Source organism: Schistocerca serialis, chromosome 1, assembly GCF_023864345.2.
Source record: "Schistocerca serialis cubense isolate TAMUIC-IGC-003099 chromosome 1, iqSchSeri2.2, whole genome shotgun sequence".
Lineage (NCBI taxonomy): Eukaryota > Metazoa > Arthropoda > Insecta > Orthoptera > Acrididae > Schistocerca > Schistocerca serialis.
In genome coordinates, this window is record NC_064638.1 from 1121169191 (window position 1) to 1121192933 (window position 23743).

At 43.3% G+C, this 23743-nt stretch overlaps 1 non-coding gene across 1 annotated transcript; it reads left to right on the top strand.

The window, feature by feature from the left end:
- Positions 1-2222: 2222 nt before the first annotated feature.
- On the top strand, positions 2223-2297 carry Trnas-cga (transfer RNA serine (anticodon CGA)). The gene has a single exon. It is a non-coding gene; the product is annotated as a tRNA-Ser (tRNA).
- The last annotated feature ends 21446 nt before the right edge of the window (positions 2298-23743 follow it).

Sequence of the window (23743 nt, forward strand, 5' to 3'; positions counted from 1 at the left end):
TCCAACAACCTTCTCGTGCGATCACTCAAAGCACACTTTCTTTGCGTATGGTATAAACCTTAGATACGGTGCCTCTTGAAACACCAAACACTTCGGCTGCCTTGGTTACAGAAACACCCACCATATGAGCACCAACAACATGCCCACAGTCAAATTCAGTCAGTTCCAACATAGTTCACTCACAACTGCACAGAACGCTTCTCTGACGACTACTGACACTTGATACGTATTGAGGACATTGCACAGGTACCGTCATTGGTCGAATACCACAGCGCAACCTGCAGATTTGGCTGGCATCTGCATTTATGTTAAAGGATGTATTTATCGCAGTGTTTCCATATTTTTGTCCATCCCGTACATAAAGATCTAGTCAGAGCTTGAAAACAAAACGTCATCTACCGCATATGGCTCAACAGGGAGAAATGTTTTAATATTCTACTATATGCATACTAACAAATAATAATTCAAGAAAGTTATCTTTAAAGAGCCGTTTAGCGCCTTAGTTTGTTGGCTCCTAAATATAACATGAAAGTCTTTTATATGAATGCGTGGTGCCTGTTCTTTCGGACATGTTCCAAAGAACAGACACCACGCGGTATCTACGGCTGTGACACATATTACGCAAAATGAAGGAGGAGGGGGGGGGGGAAGGAAAAGGAAAGGGAGAGAACTAATGATACCAATTGCATCGGGCACTGTGAGGAATCAGAGCGACGAGTGAAAATACTTGCCGGTCTGGAACATGAATTCATGATGTCCATTCTTCGGACACCTCACATTCATATAACTGATTTGCCTCAATGGGAAATGAATCCATCACCTTCAGTGCAGATGCACGCTTACGTTCGACCTCCAGTAGGAACCTAAACTTAACTAGCGTGGAGGACATGGGCGGGAACAGTTGTTAGGTGGCGCTAGGTGGGCGTGTGAGTCGGTCAGGGGTCGTGCCGAGGTAGTTTGCGCATTTGCGATAAGTATTGTACCCAGATGTCACAGTGGTTAACGCAGCTACCAAGTAAGCAGGGGATTCCGGCTTCGAGTCCCGGTCTGGCACATATTTTCACTCGTTGCCGCTAATCTCTCACACAGTCTTGAAGAAGCTGACATAATTAGTTCAGTCTACGGGCTGATCGATCTGTATTATCCCGAAATTGGGAGAGAATGCTACGGACATGAGGCACGAATTGAGGTGGCAATTATTAAAACAAATGCGTTTGTCGTTGCGGCAGGATCTTCCCGCGAAATTTCAGTCACCAACTTTCTGCTCCTATTGCGTAAATATTCTGTTGGCGCCCAGTTACATCGAGAGAAATGATCATCATGATAAAATAAGAGGAATCAGAGCTCGCACAGGTAGATTTAAGTGCCCGTTTCTAGCGCGCGCCGTTTGAGAGTGGAACCGTAGAGAAACTGCTCGAAGGTGTTCAATGACAGACCTACCAAGCACTTAATTGAGAATTGCAGTGTAGATGTAGAAAGCAGAGAGCGGACCTTTGTAGAACTTAGTTCTGATGAGCCACGCCAGTCTGGCACTGGGGTAGCGGAATCCCAATTCGGAATAATTTGTCTCAGGTTACGCAGTTTTTGAACTTCCGCATTAATGGAATCGCAGCAAAAGGAAATGCATGAGGGCCTGCAGGAAATGACACCGTGTAGTCATCATTGTTTCGTGCATTCTCTACAACGCACCTTTCGTCAGTGAGCTTTATAGTGAAACTTCCTGGCAGATTAAAACTGTGTGCCCGACCGAGACTCAAACTCGGGACCTTTGCCTTTCGCGGGCTAGTGCTCTACCAACTGAGCTACCGAAGCACGACTCACGCCCGGTACTCACAGCTTTACTTCTGCCAGTACCTCGTCTCCTACCTTCCAAACTTTACAGAAGCTCTCCTGCGAACCTTGCAGAACTAGCACTACCGAAAGAAAGGATAGCTCAGTTGGTAGAACACTTGCCCGCGAAAGGCAAAGGTCCCGAGTTCGAGTCTCGGTCGGGCACACAGTTTTAATCTGCCAGGAAGTTTCATATCAGCGCACACTCCGCTGCAGAGTGAAAATCTCATTCTGGAAACATCCCCCAGGCTGTGGCTAAGCCATGTCTCCGCAATATCCTTTCTTTCGGGAGTGCTAGTTCTGCAAGGTTCGCAGGAGAGCTTCTGTAAAGTTTGGAAGGTAGGAGACGAGGTACTGGCAGAAGTAAAGCTGTGAGTACCGGGCGTGAGTCGTGCTTCGGTAGCTCAGTTGGTAGAGCAATTGCCCGCGAAAGGCAAAGGTCCCGAGTTCGAGTCTCGGTCGGGCACACAGTTTTAATCTGCCAGGAAGTTTCATATCAGCGCACACTCCGCTGCAGAGTGAAAATCTCATTCTGGAAACATCCCCCAGGCTGTGGCTAAGCCATGCCTTCGCAATATCCTTTCTTTCGGGAGTGCTAGTTCTGCAAGGTTCGCAGGAGAGCTTCTGTAAAGTGTGGAAGGTAGGAGACGAGGTACTGGCAGAAGTAAAGCTGTGAGTACCGGGCGTGAGTCGTGCTTCGGTAGCTCAGTTGGTAGAGCACTTGCCCGCGAAAGGCAAAGGTCCCGAGTTCGTGCCAGGAAGTTTCATATCAGCTTTATAGTCATTAGTATATGACCTCCTTTTTTTGATACCGCTACCTGTTCACAGAGAGGCTTTGGCGGCCCACTGTTCGTTGGTACATAATACACTGATTTCAGTGATAGGTTTGTTCTTATCAGAATCAACAGCAAACCAACACCGACAACGATAGTTCAGGTATCTATGCCGACGTCGCACGCTGAAGATTAAGAGATAGAGAAAGTATATGAGGATATTGAAGGGGTAATACAGTACATAATGGGAGATGAAAATCTAATATTCATGGGGGACTGGAGTGCAGTTCTAGGGGAAGGAGTAGAATAAAATGTTACAAGAGAATATGGGCTTACAACAAGGAATGAGACAGGAGAAAGATTTAGTGAATACTCTGTTCAAGATTCACAAGACGAGAAGGTATACTTGGAAAAGGCCGGGTGATACGGGAAGATTTCAGTTAGATTATATCATGGTCATACAGAGATTCCGAAATCAGATACTGGATTGTAAGGCATACCTAGGAGCAGATATACACTCAGATCACAATATTATAGTGATGAAGAATATGCTGAAGTTTAAGACATCAGTCAGAAAGAATCAATGTGCAAAAACGTGGGGTACAGAAGTACTAGGGAATGACGAGATACGCTTGAAGTTCTCTAAGGCTATAGATGCAGCAATAAGGAATAGCTGAGGAGGCAGTACAGTTGAAGAGGCATGAACATCTCTAAAAAAAGGCCATCACAGAAGTTGGGAAGGAAAACATAAGTACAAACAAGGTAACTGCGAAGAAACCATGGGTAACAGAAGAAATACTGCAGTTGATTGATAAAAGGAGAAAGTACGGAAACGTTCCGGGAAACTCAGGAATACAGAATACAAGTCGCATTGGAATGAAATAAAGAGGAAGTGCAGGGAAGCTAAGACGAAATGGCTGCAGAAAAAATGTGAAGACGTCGAAAAAGAAATGATTGCCGGAAGGACAGACTCAGCATACAAGAAAGTCAAAACATACTTCGGTGACATTAAAAGCAAGGGTGGTAACATTAAGAGTGCCGCGGGAATTCCACTGTTGAATGTAGAGGTGAGAGCGGATAGGTGGAAAGAATACATTGAAAGCCCCAATGGGGGGGGGGGGGGAGGAGGGGGGAGATTTGTCTGATGTGATAGAAGAAGAAACAGGAGTCTATTTGGAAGAGCTAAAGGATCCAGTATTAGAATCAGCCTGTAAAAGAGCTTTGGAGGTCTTAAGATCAAATAAGGTAGAAGGATTAGATAACATTCAATCAGTACTTCTAAAATAATTGGTGGGAAGTGGCCACAAAACGACTATTCACGTTGGTGTGTAGAATATATGAGTCTGGCGGCATACCACCTGACTTTCGGAAAAGCATCATCTACACAATTCCGAAAACGGCAAGAGCAGACAAGTGCGATAATTATCGCACAATCAGCTTAAAAAAACAACAGCTCATGCATCCAAGTTACTGACAACAATAATATACAGAAGAATGGAAAAGAGAATTGAGGATGAACTACATGACTATCAGTTTGGCTTTAGAAAAGGTAAAGACACAAGAGAGGCCATTCTGACGTTGCGGTTGATAATGGAAGCAAGACTGAAGAAAAATCAAGACACGTTCATAGAATTTGTCGACCTGGAGAAAACCTTCGACAAAATAAAATGGTGCAAGATTCGAAATTCTGAGAAAAACAGAGGTAAGCTATAGGGAGAGACGGTTAATGTAGAATATGTACAAGACCCGAGAGGGAATAATAAGAGTGGACGAGCAAGAACGAAGTGCTCAGATCAAAAACGGTGTAAGACAGGTACTCTTTCGCTGCTACTGTTCAATTGATACAGCGAAGAAGCAATGATGGAAATAAAAGAGAGGTTCAGGAGTGGAATTAAAATACAAGGTGAAAGGATATCAATGATACGATTCGCTGATGACATTGCTATCCTGAGTGAAAGCGAAGAAGAATTAAATGATCTGCTGAACGGAATGAACAGTCTAATGAGTACACAGTATGGTTTGAGAGTAAATCGAAGAAAGACGAAGGTAATGAGAAGTAGTAGAAATGATAACAGCGAGAAACTTAACATCAGGATTGATGGTCACGAAGTCAATGAAGTTAAGGAATTCTGCTACCTAGGCAGTAAAATAACCAATGACGGACGGAGCAAGGAGGACATCAAAAGCAGACTCGCTATGGCAAAAAAGGCATTTCTGGCCAAGAGAAGTCTACTAATATCAAATACCGGCCTTAATTTGAGGAAGAAATTTCTGAGGATGTACGTCTGGAGTACAGCATTGTATGGTAGTGAAACATGGACTGTGGGAAAACCGGAACAGAAGAGAATCGAAGCATTTGAGATGTGATGCTACAGACGAAGGTTGAAAATTAGGTGGACTGATAAGGTAAGGAATGAGGAGGTTCTGCGCAGTATCGTACAGGAAAGGAATATGTGGAAAACACAGATAAGGAGAAGGCACAGGATGCTAGGACATCTGTTAAGACATCAGGGAATGACTTCCATGGTACTACAGGGAGTTGTAGAGTGCAAAAACTCTAGAGAAAGACAGAGATTGGAATACATCCAGGAAATAGCTGTGGACGTAGGTTCCAAGTGCTACTCTGAGATGCAAAGATTGGCACAGGAGAGGAATTCGTGGCGGGCCGCATCAAACCAACCAGAAGACTGATGACAAAAAAGAGAGAGAGAGAGAGAAAAGTACACTGATTTGACAAAGTTATGGGATCGCGATATGCACGTTTACAGAAGGAGTTAGTAACGCGTATACACGGTATAAAAGGGTGCTGCATTGGTGTAGGTGTCATTTGTACTCAGGTGATTCAAGTTTAACCGTTTCCGACATGATTATGACCGCACGAGGGGAATTAACGGACAATACAATATTCCGAGATCGACAGTGTGAAGAGGGTGCCGAGAATATCAAATTACGGGCATTACGTTTCACCATGGACAATGCAGCGACGTTTGCATAGAGTTGTCAGTGCTAACAGGCAAGCAACAATACGTGAAATAACTGTGAAATCAGTGTAGGACGACGACGAACGTATCCGTTGTGACAGTTTGGTGGAATCTGGCGTTAATGGGCTATGGCAGCAGATTACCGACTAGAGTGCCTTTGTTAACAGCACATCGTCTGAAGCACCTCTCTTAGGTATGTGATTAAACCGGTTGGACCTTAGTCGCCTGTAAAACCGTGGCCTGGTCAGATGAGTACCGATTTCAGTTGGTAAGAGCTGATGGCTGGTTTCGAGTGTGGCGCAGACCCCACGAAGGCGTGGACACGAGTTGAAAACAAGAGCGGGGTCAGGGATTTTCTCTGCCTCGTGATGACTGGCCCCCCCATGAACCATGGACCTTGCCGTTGGTGGGGAGGCTTGCGTGCCTCAGCGATACAGATAGCCGTACCGTAGATGCAACCACAACGGAGGGGTATCTGTTGAGAGGCCAGACAAACGTGTGGTTCCTGAAGAGGGGCAGCAGCCTTTTCAGTAGTTGCAAGGGCAACAGTCTGGATGATTGACTGATCTGGCCTTGTAACAATAACCAAAACGGCCTTGCTGTGCTGGTACTGCGAACGGCTGAAAGCAAGGGGAAACTACAGCCGTAATCTTTCCCGAGGGCATGCAGCTTTACTGTATGATTACATGATGATGGCGTCCTCTTGGGTAAAATATTCCGGAGGTAAAATAGTCCCCCATTCGGATCTCCGGGCGGGGACTACTCAAGAGGATGTCGTTATCAGGAGAAAGAAAACTGGCGTTCTACGGATCGGAGCGTGGAATGTCAGATCCCTTAATCGGGCAGGTAGGTTAGAAAATTTAAAAAGGGAAATGGATAGGTTGAAGTTAGATATAGTGGGAATTAGTGAAGTTCGGTGGCAGGAGGAACAAGACTTCTGGTCAGGTGACTACAGGGTTATAAACACAAAGTCAAATAGGGGTAATGCAGGAGTAGGTTTAATAATGAATAGGAAAATAGGAATGCGGGTAAGCTACTACAAACAGCATAGTGAACGCATTATTGTGGCCAAGATAGATACGAAGCCCACGCCTACTACAGTAGTACAAGTTTATATGCCAACTAGCTCCGCAGATGACGAAGAAATTGAAGAAATGTATGATGAAATAAAAGAAATTATTCAGATTGTGAAGGGAGACGAAAATTCAATAGTCATGGGTGACTGGAATTCGAGTGTAGGAAATGGGAGAGAAGGAAACATAGTAGGTGAATATGGATTGGGGGACAGAAATGAAAGAGGAAGCCGCCTGGTCGAATTTTGCACAGAGCACAACATAATCATAACTAACACTTGGTTTAAGAATCATGAAAGAAGGTTGTATACATGGAAGAACCCTGGAGATACTAAAAGGTATCAGATAGATTATATAATGGTAAGACAGAGATTTAGGAACCAGGTTTTAAATTGTAAGACATTTCCAGGGGCAGATGTGGACTCTGACCACAATCTATTGGTTATGACCTGTAGATTAAAACTGAAGAAACTGCAAAAAGGTGGGAATTTAAGGAGATGGGACCTGGATAAACTAAAAGAACCAGAGGTTGTACAGAGATTCAGGGAGAGCATAAGGGAGCAATTGACAGGGATGGGGGAAATAAATACAGTAGAAGAAGAATGGGTAGCTTTGAGGGATGAATGCAGCAGAGGATCAAGTAGGTAAAAAGACGAGGGCTAGTAGAAATCCTTGGGTAACAGAAGAAATATTGAATTTACTTGATGAAAGGAGAAAATATAAAAATGCAGTAAGTGAAACAGGCAAAAAGGAATACAAACGTCTCAAAAATGAGATCGACAGGAAGTGCAAAATGGCTAAGCAGGGATGGCTAGAGGACAAATGTAAGGATGTAGAGGCCTATCTCACTAGGGGTAAGATAGATACCGCCTATAGGAAAATTAAAGAGACCTTTGGAGATAAGAGAACGACTTGTATGAATATCAAGAGCTCAGATGGAAACCCAGTTCTAAGCAAAGAAGGGAAAGCAGAAAGGTGGAAGGAGTATATAGAGGGTCTATACAAGGGCGATGTACTTGAGGACAATATTATGGAAATGGAAGAGGATGTAGATGAAGATGAAATGGGAGATATGATACTGCGTGAAGAGTTTGACAGAGCACTGAAAGACCTGAGTCGAAACAAGGCCCCCGGAGTAGACAATATTCCCTTGGAACTACTGACGGCCGTGGGAGAGCCAGTCCTGACAAAACTCTACCATCTGGTGAGCAAGATGTATGAAACAGGCGAAATACCCTCAGACTTCAAGAAGAATATAATAATTCAAATCCCAAAGAAAGCAGGTGTTGACAGATGTGAAAATTACCGAACTATCAGCTTAATAAGTCACAGCTGCAAAATACTAACACGAATTCTTTACAGACGAATGGAAAAACTAGTAAAAGCCAACCTCGGGGAAGATCAGTTTGGATTCCGTAGAAACACTGGAACACGTGAGGCAATACTGACCTTACGACTTATCTTAGAAGAAAGATTAAGGAAAGGCAAACCTACGTTTCTAGCATTTGTAGACTTAGAGAAAGCTTTTGACAATGTTGACTGGAATACTCTCTTTCAAATTCTAAAGGTGGCAGGGGTAAAATACAGGGAGCGAAAGGCTATTTACAATTTGTACAGAAACCAGATGGCAGTTATAAGAGTCGAGGGACATGAAAGGGAAGCAGTGGTTGGGAAGGGAGTAAGACAGGGTTGTAGCCTCTCCTCGATGTTGTTCAATCTGTATATTGAGCAAGCAGTAAAGGAAACAAAAGAAAAATTCGGAGTAGGTATTAAAATTCATGGAGAAGAAATAAAAACTTTGAGGTTCGCCGATGACATTGTAATTCTGTCAGAGACAGCAAAGGACTTGGAAGAGCAGTTGAATGGAATGGACAGTGTCTTGAAAGGAGGATATAAGATGAACATCAACAAAAGCAAAACAAGGATAATGGAATGTAGTCTAATTAAGTCGGGTGATGCTGAGGGAATTAGATTAGGAAATGAGGCAATTAAAGTAGTAAAGGAGTTTTGCTATTTGGGGAGCAAAATAACTGATGATGGTCGAAGTAGAGAGGATATAAAATGTAGGCTGGCAATGGCAAGGAAAGCGTTTCTGAAGAAGAGAAATTTGTTAACATCCAGTATTGATTTAAGTGTCAGGAAGTCATTTCTGAAAGTATTCGTATGGAGTGTAGCCATGTATGGAAGTGATACATGGACGATAAATAGTTTGGACAAGAAGAGAATAGAAGCTTTCGAAATGTGGTGCTACAGAAGAATGCTGAAGATTAGATGGGTAGATCACATAACTAATGAGGAAGTATTGAATAGGATTGGGGAGAAGAGAAGTTTGTGGCACAACTTGACCAGAAGAAGGGATCGGTTGGTAGGACATGTTCTGAGGCATCAAGGGATCACCAATTTAGTACTGGAGGGCAGCGTGGAGGGTAAAAATCGTAGAGGGAGACGAAGAGATGAATACACTAAGCAGATTCAGAAGGATGTAGGTTGCAGTAGGTACTGGGAGATGAAAAAGCTTGCACAGGATAGAGTAGCATGGAGAGCTGCATCAAACCAGTCTCAGGACTGAAGACCACAACAACAACAGTGATGACTGGGCGTTGTGTGCTGTCCTTAGGGTAGTTAGGTTTAAGTAGTTCTAAGTTCTAGGGGACTGATGACCATAGATGTTAAGTCCCATAGTGCTCAGAGCCATTTGAACCATTTGAACCATTTTTTTGTAAACAAGACTCTGTGCAAGCTGGTGGCGTCTCCATAATGGTGTGGGGTGTGTTTACATATAATTGAGTGGGTCCTCTCATCCACCTGAACCTTTCGTGACTGGAAATGGCTGTGTTCGCCTACCTGGAGTCCATTTGCAGTGATTCGTGGACCTCATATTTCCAGAACAATGATGAAATTGTCACCGGAGCACAGTTACTCGCGGTTGGTTTGAAAAACATTCTGGACAGTACGGCAAGGAAAAAGGAATAAAAGTGAGATAGTGCTAATACTTTCATCCTTCTTTACCTCCTCTGCATTGCTGCAGATGACGTGTCACTGAGCACATTTGTACTGTGCATGGAGTACACGTGAGATGCCTAGTTGTTTCCACTGCCCTGTGTGGAATACATAAGTTCTTGCACACTTCACTAACCTCCTGTCTTCATGATGATGATGTCCCCAGCGCAGAAAACGGCACGCAGGTCGTGGATTCTTTTTCTTGAGGCTGAAATTAACTTCGCAAGGAACTGCTGCTACGAACAAACTATAACTTATTTGGGATGCCACTCGCGTTTTTATTGATATAGACACGAGAAACTATTCTTGACCACAACTTATTGAACATGTCTTGCCACAGTCATTATATCTGGCTAAAATAACATGAAATACATCCTGCCACATACAACATGTCTGTCTACTGGAACAGTCAGAACTGGAGAATAAAATTACATGAATCAAATTGGTTCAAATCGCTCTGAGCACTATGGGACTTTACATGTGTGGTCATCAGTCTCCTAGAACTTAGAACTACTTAAACCTAACTAACCTAAGGACATCACACACATCCATGCCCGAGGCAGGATTCGAACCTGCGACCGTAGCGTACATGAATCAAATACTACTATTACAGACATCATGTCTGTACCTAGCGACGATCGGAACTGTAGTAAGTAAAATAGCATGAAACAAATGCTGCTATAACAGACAACATGTCTGTCTACTGGAACGGTCAGAACTGGAGAGACGGACTGCCCGAGACACTTCGAGCGCCAAGCCATTAAGGCGTGACCCGAACGCCACCGAAGTGCATCGGCAGTAATATCGTCAGTCTTTTGTTTCAGTAATACTTTGATTTTAATAATTTTGAAATGACTGATTGATGGCTGGCTGTTAAGAGATGTTTATTTTAAAAAATGAAGTAATTTGGATGATAGGTTTAATTAATAATAGCAACTAAAGTTTATGTTTTGGCGCCCTACCGCCGAACACAGCAGCCAATCATAGAGCAGCACCATCATGCAGGCGGTCTTCCTCACGGGAATGGTACCGAATCTAACATCTGTCACCGGTACCTCATCCCACATTGCCTCATCTCTATGCTTCTTGCATCTGCACTGCCCTGGGAATAGCTTTCTGGAGCCTAATATGATGGCTGAATAAGCCAGAAATATTACAACAGTTCAGAAGAAAGGTTTAGCCAGCCAGACAGCCCGAGCTGAATCCCATCGAACACTCATAGGGTATAATCGAGCAATCAGTTCGTACACAAACTGCTGCACCGGCAACACTTAAGTAATTATGGACAGCTGTAGAGGCAGCAAGGCTCAGGATTTCTGTAGGGGACTTCCAACGATTTGCTGAGTTCATTCCAGGTCGAAATACGAGGTGCATTCAAGTTCTAAGGCCTCCGATTTTTTTTCTCCGGACTGGAAAGAGATAGAAACATGCGCATTGATTTAAAATGAGGCCGCGTTCATTGTCAATACGTCCCAGAGATGGCAGCACCGTACGGCAGATGGAATTTTACCGCCAGCGGAGAGAATGAGAACTGTTTTAAATACTTAAAATGGCGACGTTTTCCTTACTTGAACAGCGTGCAATCATTCGTTTTCTGAATTTGCGTGGTGTGAAACCAATTGAAATTCATCGACAGTTGAAGGAGACATGTGGTGATGGAGTTATGGATGTGTCGAAAGTGCGTTCGTGTGTGCGACAGTTAAATGAAGGCAGAACATCGTGTGACAACAAACTGAAACAACCTCGGGCTCGCACAAGCCGGTCTGACGAAATGATCGAGAAAGTGGAGAGAATTGTTTTGGGGGATCGCTGAATGACTGTTGAACAGATCTCCTCCAGAGTTGGCGTTTCTGTGAGTTCTGTGCACACAATCCTGCATGACGACCTGAAAATGCGAAAAGTGTCATCCAGGTGGGTGCCACGAATGCTGACGGACGACCACACGGCTGCCCGTGTGGCATGTTGCCAAGCAATGTTGACGCGCAACGACAGCATGAATGGGACTTTCTTTTCGTCGGTTGTGACAATGGATGAGACGTGGATGCCATTTTTCAATCCAGAAACAAAGCGCCAGTCAGCTCAATGGAAGTACACAGATTCACCACCACCAAAAAAATTTCGGGTAACCGCCAGTGCTGAAAAACTGATGGTGTCCATGTTCTGGGACAGCGAGGGCGTAATCCTTACCCATTGCGTTCCAAAGGGCACTACGGTAACAGGTGCACCCTACGAAAAGGAAGAACAAATTCCTTCCTGCACTGCCACAAAAACGTCCAGGAACGGCTGCGCGAGTGCTTTTTCACCAAGACAACGCACCCGCACATCGAGCTAACGTTACGCAACAGTTTCTTCGCGATAACAACTTTGAAGTGATTCCTCATGCTCCCTACTCACCTGACCTGGCTCCTAGTGACTTTTGGCTTTTTTCCAACAGTGAAAGACACTCTCCGTGGCCGCACATTCACCAGTCGTGCTGCTATTGCCTCAGCGATTTTCCAGTGGTCAAAACAGACTCCTAAAGAAGCCTTCGCCGCTGCCATGGAATCATGGCGTCAGCGTTGTGAAAAATGTGTACGTCTGCAGGGCGATTACGTCGAGAAGTAACGCCAGTTTCATCGATTTCGGGTGAGTAGTTAATTAGAAAAAAAAATCGGGGGCCTTAGAACTTGAATGCACCTCGTACTGCACTAGGCCGGGCAAAAGGAGGGAGCTGAAGTCTTTTGTGACGTCAATGTAATAAACCACTGTGTATTGGGCAGTGTTTACGGCCCAGAGCAGGTTTGTGAGCCCTCCAGACTGCGTGAGCATACCGACGAGAGCGCCCTCGCGAGCCGCACACGCAATTTGCAATCGGAGTGACAGAATGCGGAGCCGCCCAGGCTGGCCGGCGCCGCCCTCGCCCCTCGGCCGGAGTTCGTGACGCCCGGCCGGCTCGCGCTCCCCTACGCTGCGGGCGCCCATGAAGCGGCCGTCACTCGGCCGCCCGCCCTGCCCGCTGCCTCCAGTTTGTTGACCCGCTCGTCCGTCAGCCGCCACTGCCCAGCCAGAGCCACGAGCAGCTGCGTGCCGAGGCGCCCCGGCGCGTGGCCCACCGGGCTTGTGCTACCCACACGGGACTTCAAATCGAACGCGGGCTAGGAGCTAGTCGAGTTTCGTGACGTCAGAACGTTGAAGTTTCTTCACGTTCCGGAGCATTTTCAAGCGTGAAAGGCAGGATCAGACACGTCATATTTTGCTTCGTAGAGAGGAATTTGGACAATGCCATGTTGCTTACGGTTATCGACATACAGACCTACTATTAAAGCACTCCGTCTTCAGGCCACGAGTGGCCTACCGGGACCATCCGACCGCCGTGTCATCCTCAGTGGAGGATGCGGATAGGAGGGGCGTGGGGTCAGCAACACTTTCTCCCGGTCGTTATGATGGTATTCTTGACTGAAGCCGCTACTATTCAGTCGAGTAGCTCCTCAATTGGCTTCACGAGGCTGAGTGCACCCCGAAAAATGGCAACAGCGCATGGCGGCCTGGATGGTCAGCCATCCAAGCGCCGACCACGCCCGACAGCTCTTAACTTCGGTGATCTCACGGGAACCGGTGTAGTCACTGCGGCAAGGCCGTTGCCACAGACCTACTATTAAAACCTGAAATGTTCGAGGAGTATTCAAAAAGTATCGCGAATTTTGTAATTTCGCGGGTGGTATGAGTCCTATTTGCGCGATTTGACGTTGTTATGTTGTTAAACATGTGTAATACTTATCTCTACTCTGGTAGCCTTGTTTAATGTTTAATCTGTCGTCATTTGTGCAGAACGTCCCATGTGTTTGCTTGCGACTGGCCGTTACTGAACTGTTTCAAAAAAGTTTTAGAAGTGTTGAATGTTCTTTTTGGTGAGTCTGCTACGAGTAAGAGTAGGGTTTCAGAGTGGTATTAAGCCTTTCCATGACGGCCGTTAGACAGTTTTATTTTTATTTAGTTATTTATTTAACCTGATCTGATCAGGGCATCAAGCTCTCTCTCTATTACATCGGACCAGAATTTCACACATACAATGCATGTTACATCACAGTTACCAAAGAAAACAAGAATTTTAGTTCGACTTCTAGTATTAATGTTATTTGGGTGTCTGCAGCGGCGGTGTGACTAAACTATACTATGAACAATGTGGGAAAAGGTAGATTACTATTTACCGTGAAGATGACACGTTAAGTTGCAGACAGGCACAGTTAAAAGATACTTGCACATATGCCTTCGGCCAAAGCCCTCGTCAGAAAAAAGAAACACACACAATTCATTCACACAAGCAACCACACCTCACGCACGCATGACGAGCTGCCCGAGTTGGAGGCCGTGTGTGCGTGAGGTGTGTTTGTTGGTGTGAATGACTGGTGCGTGTTTCTGTTTTTCTGACGAGGCTGTGGCCGAAAGCTAAATTGAAGTGTCTGTGTTATTCTGATTACGATGCTGTGGCGACTACACCATGCGAATTCACAATTGCGAATAGGACTACCGTCAGCTGTAGAATGGAATGACGACGATGAAAATTTGTGCCGGACCGGTACACGAACCCGCATTTCCAGCTTATCGCGAGCTGTCACCTAACCATTTGGCTATTCGTCCAATTCTCACGGCCAGACCCAAACTTTCGTATGTCGTCAAACATGCGTCTACGGGAATACACATAATGAATGTACAAGTAAAGGTCGTAGACGCATGGTTGAAGACATACGAAAGTTTGGGTCTGGCCGTGAGAATTGGACGAATAGCCAAATGCCGGCACGGTAGCTCAGCGTGTTCGGTCAGAGGGCTGGTTGTCCTTTGTAATAAAAAACTGGGTAAAGGAATCAACTATCAACTTGAACGGATGTTATGTGACGTACACCCACACCAAACACAACTGTCAATACCGAACAAATAAAGATAAAGAAAACGGTAAGGTGACCGCTCGCGATAAGCGGGAAATCCGGGTTCGTGTCCCGGTCCGGCACAAATTTTCACTGTCGTCATTCCTTTCTACAGCTGACAGTAGTCCTTACTCACAATTGCGAATTCATTTGATATGTGTAAGTGTTTTAATTGTGCCTGTCCGCAACTTGACGTGTCATTTTTGCGCTAAGTAGCAATTATCTTCTCTTACATTGTCGATATTCCTACCTGGCGTTTCCATTGTTTTGTACTGACTAAGAGCTGGTAAAAAATGGAAATGAAGTCCCATGCTACTTGACAGAGCGTAGGAGAATGGTGCGGGAGACCCGCACTTCCGTACTACGCAAGGTCCTAATGGAGGTGGTTTGCCGTTTCCTTCCTCCGACCGTAATGCTACGAGCTAACAAAGTTAATACTGGTATTATCTGTACTACTGCAGCTGCACCCACTAATAGCGATAATAGTAATAATAATACTAACAATAACGGTAGAGGCAGTCAAGAGAAGAATTTATTGGTCTACAAAACAGATGTATTACGGTATAGTGAGTTTTGGAAAAGGAAAATGTAAGGAGAATACATCTCTAAGAACACTGGAAAACGAGGAATATCATGTTGGAAAGAAGGATGTATAAGGATAACGAGTGCGTACATCGAAAATGGTAATGTTATTGTTCCTTTAGTAGATATGCCATTACCTGTCTTCTGCTCTGGACGTGTTAACGCGCGCGCCTTTGTACCTGTCCCTGTGTGCTCTGAACGTGTTTACGCGCGCCACCAGTCCTTCTACCTGCTACTACGCGTAGTTATTTAGTTCGCTAACAAGATGTCAGAGGTTGTTCCAGATGCGTTCCTGCTACTGAGAAGGACTTCGAGAACGTGGCTGAACAGTGGAGTGAGACAGAAAGGATTTTGCTCTGGCGGATATTTCTATCGTTTTGTTCAGACAAGAGCCTTAAAGTCGCGGAGAGATATGAGGAACAGCGTTCATTGATAAGACATTAAAAAAGACAGAGGTATGGAAATCTCTACGCTTGCGGGCTGCAGCCGGGATAGCTATGCATATGATGGTGAAACGTGATCAAAGAGTCGAACACCGCAGATATAACGAACAGTGGCATTAATAACGAGTTCCAGGCGCCGTGAGCTTTCCTGAGAAAGGCCCTGCAAGACGACCTTGCAAGGCGACGAACGTTCTGGACGCGTCAGCATGCAAAAAAACGGATGAAAATGCGGAAAATGTGAAAGAAATGATTGTGAACGACCACCAAGTCACAATCAGAGACGATGCTAATGATTTTGGCATGTCAGCTGGCTCATGCCACGAAAACTCTTCGGATGTTTTGGGTATGAAATGCGAGACAGCAAAATTTGTTCCAAAGGTGTTGATATTCGACCAAAAGCAGCGGCGAATGGAAGTAGCTCACGAGTCGCTAAATGAAATCAACAACGGTGCAGAACTACTGAAACGTGTCCTAAGGAGTGACCAAACATGTTTGTGCCGGTATGGCGTCTAAACTAAGTCTCAGTCGTCCCTGTGGAGGCATTTTGAATGGCCAAAACCGAAAAAAGCTCGGTAAGTGCGTTCGAATGTGAAGATTCTGCTCATCATTTTTTAAACGGTGTGATTCATCATGAGTTCTTGCCAAAAGATCGAACGCTCAATAAAGAGTACTACCTACAAGTTAACGCCGTTTGCGGGAAGCCCTCTGGTGAAACAATTCATGGCTTTTTCGCCAGGATAATGAACCTGCTCACACGTCATTGCTTGTTCGCAAATATTTGACGGCAGACAGTCACTGTAATAATGCACCAGTCACCATATTCGCCAGATGTGGCCCCGTGTGACTTTTTTTGTTTCCAGAAATAAAGAGAACCTTCAAGAGCAGTCGTTTTACAAGCTTACACGAGATTAAAAGCGAGTCGCTGAATGAGATCAGTGCTATCCCAAAGACTGAATTCCACAAGTGTTTCGGGTAGTGGAACAAGCGCTAGTGTAAGTACGTAATATCTAATGTAGACTATACTGAAGGACGTAACATTAATGTAGACGAATAAATAAATTTACTTCTCGCAAATGAGAATTCCCTATACTTTTTGACCACAACTCGTACAGCATTAATGCTCCACATTACTCATTTTATATTTCGCCGTGAATCACCTTTCGGCTTTCTAGGTTATTATCAGTAGGGAATCGGTTCTAATGTTATTTCTTCCTGGTTTTCAGAGTGAATTTTACAACAATTTATGGACGAATTCAGATATTTTAGAGTAGCAAAATCTATTTTTATTGAGCACATAACGCCATATTTACAACTTTTTTTAGTCATAGGTCATATTTCGGCAATTTTTTCAAATTTTGGCCAAAAATTCATATATTTGTCGTAGCTTAAAGGACACAAGGTTAAAAACAAGAAAATGTAGCTCACATAACGATGTTTCAAGCGTTATTGGCACAAATAAACTTAACAATCTCTACAAAGGTTTATTTATCAGAACTGTAACGGACAAGCAAAGGCAAACAGTAGTCGGTTTGTTGACGTAAGCCCTTGTTGCGTGGGGTCAACGAAACGATTTCGAAGCCACGTGATCATATTATTCAGTTCCAATACAAACTCAGTCTGGTTCAATATACCGAAAGTAAAGTACCCCAACAGCATGAAGTCTGAGATTTTGGAGAGAACTTCGTCTGCACTGGCGAGGAAATATTATTTTATAAACTATGTAAAGTTGAAGTTAGTGAAGAAAAGCACTTTAATGTGCAACAACAGAGTAATAACGCTAGATACAGCATCTGTGTGAAGAGAAGTGCTGATAATGACAGCAGAAAAACGAAGTTGTTTAAGCAGACACGTTTACCTTCAACCGTGAGCCATTCTTCAAGGACCTGTGAGAGACTATGGTGTCTTGCAACATCCCATTAGATAAAATGAGGAATCCACGCTCCAACCAGTTCTTGGAAAAATAAACAACACATCCAGCTCTATCTGTATGTACGTTGAGAAGGAACTATTTATCCGTGTGCTACGAGGAGGTGTTCAACCATATACGCATTAGTGTTTCTGACCAAAAGAGTTGGGTGTCAAGAGGTGCAACCACCGATGTGGGTGGGTGTCACCTCGCAAATGTTTGTTGGTGTTATAAAAGTTGATGGGCTTGGAGAAATGTTCTTCCTATCGCGTGAACCTCTCGGGAGAGCAAACAGCGTGACAGTTACCATTTTGTTCGACAACTCTATGAGGCTACTGTGGCTAAAGCAACTAAGGGGCATCAGATTCTCTACCACAGTATGCTGTACGTCATTTGCCTTGCACGTACGTTACACAGAACTGCAGGAGAGGTGCGATCAAATTACCGTTATGTGGCCAAATTAATTTCCTATAGGCAAGAAAAGCTATGTGAAAGCTCCGCTACTGGGGCAGAAATTCAAGGAACAAGCACATTCTCTGTCCCTTCCTCCTCTTCATCTTGTTCTTACACGATGAGGTTCGTGGTTTAATGCTGCTGGGAATTACTGCACCAACTACCGCAAAATAAAGACAATCTTTTGTGGTCTTGATAGCGACGAGTCAAGCGTTATGTAAACTGTGGAAGAGATCTTTACGCTTACCTTGTCTGAAAACCTGCCTACATCAATGCCAACTTTTCAATGCTTTCAAAAGCCATCACATGATTGAAAGGTGCTGTTAACTCAAGTGTGTGGCGCCCTGGACATATGGAAGAATGTGAGAGTGATCTGAGTCGAGTTGCCGCGCGGTTTGAGGCGCCGTGTCACGAACTGCGCGACCCCTCCCGCCGGATGTTCGAGTCTTCCCTCGTGCATGGGTGTGTGTGTTGTTCTTAGCATAAATTAGTGTACGTTAGTTCAAGTAGTACTTAAGTCTAGGGACCAACGACCTCAGCAGTTTGGTCGCTTAGGATTTAACACTTTTTTTTTTTTTTTTTTTTTTAGTCGAGTTGGTGATCATGTGGCTGACAAAGTGAACAACAAATTGCAAAGTGTTCTCCAGCGGAATTCTAGATATTATACAGTGTGCAAAATTTGTGGCAGTCTCTCTGGGAATGCCTCAACGTTTGAAGACAACGAACCAAAGCTGACCTGCAATGACCTCACCGCGTTGGGAGATACGGTCCTTTGACGTCCTGTGATGTGGAGAGGAGCTTTTCCAAGTCAAAAACTATCCTCAGCGAGGAAAACCTGAAAATACGCCTTGTGTTCCAGTGCAACCCTGCAAAAACTGACAATTGACTAGACGTGTTAACTAATTTGGAATACTTTCAACTAGTGGTGTGCGGTAGTAAAATAAAAGTTTACTATGATCTGCTAGATTCACTGATTTCAACAGTTTTTTCTAAATATTATTCTCTAAAGTCAGTCGTTATTTTTGTGGCTCAGAAGTTAATTAATGACTTTAATTAACTAGTAGCGATGTGAACTTTCAACTCAAGGAAAAAATGAGTTTTACAATCCGTTAAAGGCATTGCCCTTAATTCTAACAACATTTTTCATTCATATTTTGAGACTCGGGACTTAGGATAATAGGACATGAATCCTGTTCCAAAAAAATGGTTCAAATGGCTCTGAGCACTATGGGACTCAACTCCTGAGGTCATTAGTCCCCTAGAACTTAGAACTAGTTAAACCTAACTAACCTAAGGACATCACAAACATCCATGCCCGAGGCAGGATTCGAACCTGCGACCGTAGCGGTCTTGTGGTTCCAGACTGCAGCGCCTTTAACCGCACGGCCACTTCGGCCGGCAATCCTGTTCCAGGTAACAATGACTTGTGATAATGATGACCATGAACTCAAAATTAATGTTCACTTACAGATTAAGCGATACAAATTACTCAAACCACTTGCAAGCCTTTCGCAAAGCTAAAAATTGAAGTAGTTGAATCTTAACGATTTTAGTCGCCGCAGGGAGAAGTAAGAGTTACAAATACAGGGTACATCATCTCGACTCTACCTACGGACATGTTCGCTGGGTCGGAGTCACGCAGCCCCAGAGTCGCGCATACTTGTTTACTCACTCGCAGCTACACCACAAAACAGCAAAATGTAAGTCGTGCAAGGTCCATGTGTCGATACGGAAACAGAGAACTGCACGGCTCCAACTGGCCTGGCAGTAAACATTGAATACGAGAAAATATGGAGCAAAAACCCGTATTTTCAGTTCGATATACACTATTTATATAACATCTTTCATTTTTATACTTTATGGGTGAGCCTAGTACTCTACTAGTAAAGTGCCTGTCCGGAAAGTGAAAGGCTTTTGAGACTTTACACAGATATATATTCGATAAATCTCAGTCTAAAACTAAGATTAACCATACGTATCTGGGGTTCACAGCCATTAAAACGTCGTGGTCTTTTGATCGTAAAATTATTCATTTGTAAAACCTGGGGTTCACAGCCATTAAAACGTCGTGGTCTTTTGATTGTAAAATTATTCATTTGTAAAACTCAATACTATAATCTCGATCGTGTGGTCATTATCAAGTGGATGCAACTGCGCCTCAGCAAATGTCAAAATCTCAGAGTCATCTGCCATAACATGATAGAAGCTGATTCCATCCATTTTGTGCATGTAACTCAATGAATTTCGTTGTGAATATGTGCTAGTGTTCTGCTTAAATTTTCTAAGCATCCGTAATATTGTGTGGGTTAAACTGATTCTATATTTATATTTGCTTCACATAAAACTGAATCGTGTTTCGCCGCATCGTGTTCTGTCAAATCATATGCTCGTACATTTTTCCATGCTCACAAATCCGTGAATGAACTGCTCGATTTAAATGTTGTGGACGTATATTGTTTGTATTCTACTTTATTTTAATCCGCATCCGTCTATAATACTCTCTCGCATTTAGTGCTCCATACTAGTAGCTTTTGACAGAATTGAAATTCAGATTTATTACATGTTGTTATGGAATGAGTATGTATTTATGTTTTGAATTGTGTTGCTTTTAGCCACTGAGTATGTTTTCTGGCATTAGTGACTAAGGCGTTCTTTCTTTAAAATGCTAAAAATACAACAGTAGTTTCGCAAATGTATTCCCGCGTTATTAATATTCCATATTCACACGTTGTTAACAGACCCAACAAACATTACATTTAGCTTAAGTCAACGTACTAAATCATCCTTCTACTCAATTGGAAATATAATGCAAATAAAACACTTTCTCATCACTTCATCATAGGCACTAATAGCGACTTTTGTATAAGTAGAATTTACTAAAACCAGTAGCATTCAACAAGCTGGAAGTACGTTCAAACGCTACTACACAATCCTACATAAAAATATGCACTTTCTGACAAGATGCAGTAGAGACGAATATCAGTTCTGCCAAAAACTGATGACTCGGAAGTCTCCATTGAATGTGAGGCATTACGGAAAACGGACGCGAAATACAATAAAGTAGAATACGAACAATATATTTGGAACGCATTTAAATCAAGCAGATCAGATACAGATTTGTAGGTAGCAATAAACGTCCAAAAAACACTACGTGACGAAACAAGCTTCTATTTTGCGTGAAACAAAAACAAAATATGGAATCATTTAGTCCACTCAATATTACGGATGTCTTCAATAATGAAACAAAATACTAGAACCATATGCACAACGCAATTCAAAGAGTGCAATGCACACGAAATCATAAACAGGAAGAAAATGCCATGAAACCAATTTTTGTTTTGAATGAAACCAAAACAAAGACGGCAGACTTTAAATCATCCAATAAGAAACCGAAATGATAGCCTGATAACCTTGCAGCACTCCAAGTGGCCTCGTAGCGAAACAAGGTTACAGCAGGTGTCTATATGAGTTTCACCCCCTTGAGCTACAACGTGTCCTCCTTACGACCCACTGTTGTCAGAGATCGTTCGCACTCCAAGGAGATTTTCTGAACCACTCAGACATTTTTGGTGGCTCGATATAATATAAATTCACTGACATTGCTATGCCTACTGTAGAGATTTTACAAAATTAATTTTTACGGTTTCAAGTAATATTCCGTTTATAACAAATTCACTCAACATTATAGTTTATAACGCTTACACAATAATAAACGTGATTACGCATAACAAAGAAATGAAAACAATCACATTCTTAAAAAGGAATTATCTTAAATATTTCAATACCAGTGCTGTGTTTTAGTGTTAGGCCTACATAACGTACTGTAGAGTCACAAGGGTAGTTGCCTTCTAATGATGATGATAAAAGCTTTTCACCGAATGAGATTGCACATTTCGTGGGCCATTAGAATCGCAAACAATAGGAGCGAGACAGAAATTCCTATTCAACAATCATGATTTGTAGCTCTACCAATTTCTATAAACAGCTTTCGGTGTATGCTGGAAGTTTCCTCTGTCGATTTCCTTCTTCAGCGTTGCTCACTCCAAGATCGTCCTCCAAGGCCTCTTCATCAAGGCTTTCTTTGTTTCCCTAAATCTCTTTAGGCAAACGCCACGAAGTTTCCTTTTAAAAGGACGCGATCCATTTGCTTCTCCACCCTTTCAAAATCTCAATCTGTGCTCTGCCTTTAGTCCCCTCGTTGTTGAAAGGTCGTTAAACTCCAAACTGTCTTCTGTCCTTTGTAATCACTTAGCTGTCAACGAGGCACTAAACCCAATACTTCCTCCATTTTAGAACGTTTTTTATTCCTAAAATACAAATGTGCAAGTGGTGATACCCCAGTTCCATTATCTACGAGTTGCAAGAACAGGAAATATGTGAGGAAGAAACACAACAAAATTAAATTTGTAATATCTTTGCCGGTTGTCTTTTTCAGAAATTACATAGATCAAAATTAAACATTCTGTTGCTACAGACACTTTCATCACTCCACTCGCATAAATGCTCTAAATAATTTTTCAACATTAATAATATCTCAGCCAATAAAATAGTCATTTTCTAAAATTTCAGACAACCAACCAGTTAACAAACTATGCCAAATGACGTCTGTGCCGAAGCTGCGTGATGCCTCGCGCATACAGAATTCACAAAATGTTTTGTACAATTCTTACCTGAGTGACGAGAGACAAAGGGTTACAGAAGACTGTTGTTAAAAGTATGTGGCTGTCACTGCGACCTAACCGCAGAGATGTGCGTGTATACGCATTGTAGAACGGAGAGATAAAACTAAGCCATAATTTTCTCGCTCCCGGTCGTTTACACTGGAATGTTGGTATGCGTCCCTTCCGGAGCGCAATAACCGCATAGCCGAGCTTTTATCTGTCACAGCAGTTGGCCCTGAGTTCAGTGAACGCTTCCGTCCGAAAACATACCTGCAGCACAATGACAGTATGGGATGAACCTTTTGTCACAGCAACGCATCAGAAGCTGTTGTCTGTGTTCTGTACGGTCAAAACATTGAGACAAGTGGTAATTCCGCGAGGGTAAGGTGAACGGTATTCTCTCCGGCACGGAAATGAATATCCACGAAACTTTGTTTTTATTATGTTGGTAGAAACTGCACAAAGCAAGTAAGTGAGATGTCAAGGTTACTTGCAGTTGAAACACGGGAATAATGGTCAGAAACGAAAATTGACGTACACAAACCACACCTTATGGATAGTAACTTTTCGAAGTGACGACCGTAGACTCAAAGTAGGCGCAAAGCAGGCGTGCAAAGTAAGTGAGGCACCCACCCAATATCTCTATTATCCGTTAAATGTAACAACCGAATAACAACGCGCCAGTCTCTTCAGTTTATGAGCCACGCAGAGGATGGGGAATGACAGTACTCTCTTTTGAGATCGGAAATCAGTATCGGGCTTAGTCTTAAATTTTACTTCGTATCTATTGTTCTATTACACCATCAAAAATATTGGCATTAATTGTATAATGTTCTATATCAACACTATTGTGGAAAACTTAAGGACGAAAGTAACTTTCGCGTGATGTGTCATTGCCAATTAACATAGCTCGATGGAACTTGGATCCACGTAGAAAGACATGCTGTAGCATGGTACAGAAAGTAGCGGAAAGAAATACGCAGTGGGCCGAACAGAAATGATAGATTTATTCAAAGACAATAATTATACTGAAATCACCGCGACTCTGATGGTGCCTTGGACGTTAAAAAGGCAGGACAAGGTTCTTAATAGTGTGTGTGACCATCATGGGCGGCAATGCACGTTCTGCAACGTGTTTGC